The sequence below is a fragment of the Berghia stephanieae genome, chromosome 2, assembly GCF_034508935.2.
Source record: "Berghia stephanieae isolate SIO BIC M18660-M18661 chromosome 2, UCSD_Bste_1.3, whole genome shotgun sequence".
NCBI lineage: Eukaryota > Metazoa > Mollusca > Gastropoda > Nudibranchia > Aeolidiidae > Berghia > Berghia stephanieae.
In genome coordinates, this window is record NC_088361.1 from 30,381,254 (window position 1) to 30,383,451 (window position 2,198).

The window sequence follows — 2,198 nt, forward strand, 5'->3', positions numbered from 1 at the left end:
GACGACAAACATTGGATGTCTCTCATTCCTGAGGTTTAAAAAACAAAACAAAAAACAAATAAGAGCACCAGCGTCTTTATCTAATATGAACAGTGAAAGCTCTACTTTTGACGTTGTGAAGCGAAATTGATCGTGTTCAGTGACTTAATGGGTAACATTTGAAAGCGAGATTTGGCAAATATTATGTGTCTTACTTTACAAATTATATTTCCCCACTTGACTCAGTTTTAAATACGTACACTACGGGCACAATACTTGTTTTAAAACGACACACTCTGAATAGGCCGGTGACAAATCGAAATTTGACTTCATAAAGTCTGCGGATCGTATTTTAAGCAAAACGAAGCGCATTGTGCATGGTGAAGATCATATAAATTGAATATAATAAAAGAGTAATTTTAACATGTCAATATATTTATATGACGTGATTCATCCTTCAATAACAGATAATGTTTCCTTGATGTTTCGGCGATAAAGGCAAGGTGGAAGTGGATGCTTTATTACGACGTATCGTATCACATTATAGCCTTGATCAGTTTCCATATTAAAATATCCATTTCCATAAACCAGAAATCACTACAAACTGTCGTCATATTACGCTGACCTGTTAATGGATGGCAACCAACCACTACGGTTTTTTTCTCTAGATATCATACCAATGTTCTAAAAAGCTTATAAATTAATACATAAAAAATAGATAAATAAATGAATAAATACATAAATGAATAAATATATTTGATAAATTCAATAACTAAACGAATAAATTAGATAAATGAATAAATAGATAAACAATGAAGAGACGGATAGGAAATCAAATTGTATGATTTAAGCTTAAGATTAATTTTCACCATTATGTTCTATCCCAAATACCACCATTTTGAGGCGATTGGTCACATTCATTTGTCAAACTTTAGTTAACCCATTAACGGCGAGACTGGAATCTGTTCTAAACCACAATAATTCGTCTTGTCTTTAGCTAGGCAGGTACACATTCAATATAAGCGTGTTCAATATGAGAGCCACGTCGTAATCTAACAAAACACATTTTTACTTTTTTTCCCTTCTTTTTGGCTAGGAAAAAATATGTTAAATGTGACCCATCGTCTCAAAAAGGTCTCATGTCGGAAAGGTCAGTACCCTGAACATTGAATTCTAAATTAAAATGATGAAAAACAAAAAACAAAAATAAAACAAACAACAACAAAAAACAACAAAAAAACAAACAAAATCAAACAATCAAACAAAATTTCGAGTTCATTGCAATGTAAGACAGGGAACTCAATAACTTAAGATATGAATTTGATAAATAAGTTTTTAATTGTTGTATTATTATTGATTGCTTATAATGATCATAGTTATAATAATCATGTCAGGTAATTTTTAAAAGGAATCTTGCTTCATTTTTTTTGCCACAGGGTATTTAAAGGTCTTTGACGTATACAAAACTTTTGAAAACAAACTCCCCATAGAAATTGCATATGCAGATGACATTGACTTTATTTATTGGCCTCAAACAAGTCAGCGTAAAAGACATCGAAAAAGCTTTACAAAAACACCAACTGTACGTTAATAATGACAAAGCAGATGTAACATCCCTGTTTAGGAAGAAAGATGGACGGAGAGCCCAAGGAGTACGTAGAATGATGAAAACGTTTATCGACTGTTGCATTAAATAAATCATTACATAAATGGATTAGAAAAGATAAAAAAATCAAATTATAATTTATAAAATCTGTGCTTATATATAACTGCGGAACATGGGCACTGACTGGAACCGAAGAGCAAAGATTGGACATATTCCATAGAAAACAACTGAAAAGAATATACGATACCCCACAAAAATAAGCAATAAAAATCTGTGTAAAAAATGCACTACAATCAACTTTTAATAAGGTAGATGTCATGATCCTAACATGTCGAAAAGTTTGAAACTTGAGAATTTAAAAAGGGTCAGGTTTATAACGTTTTCACAACTCGGTGTACGAATATCATTTTCATTGATCAATATTGGTGACCCACAACGACATTATGTCGGAATGGACTATTGAATTACATAGTGGCTATTTTACATTCCCGTAAGACTTATCAAAGATGTACTTATTTGCAGGTCTGATAACCCAATTCCTTATGAGCGCATGGTTAACATTTGCTACGAAGATTACGCATTTTTGATGACAACATTTACAGACTATTTTACA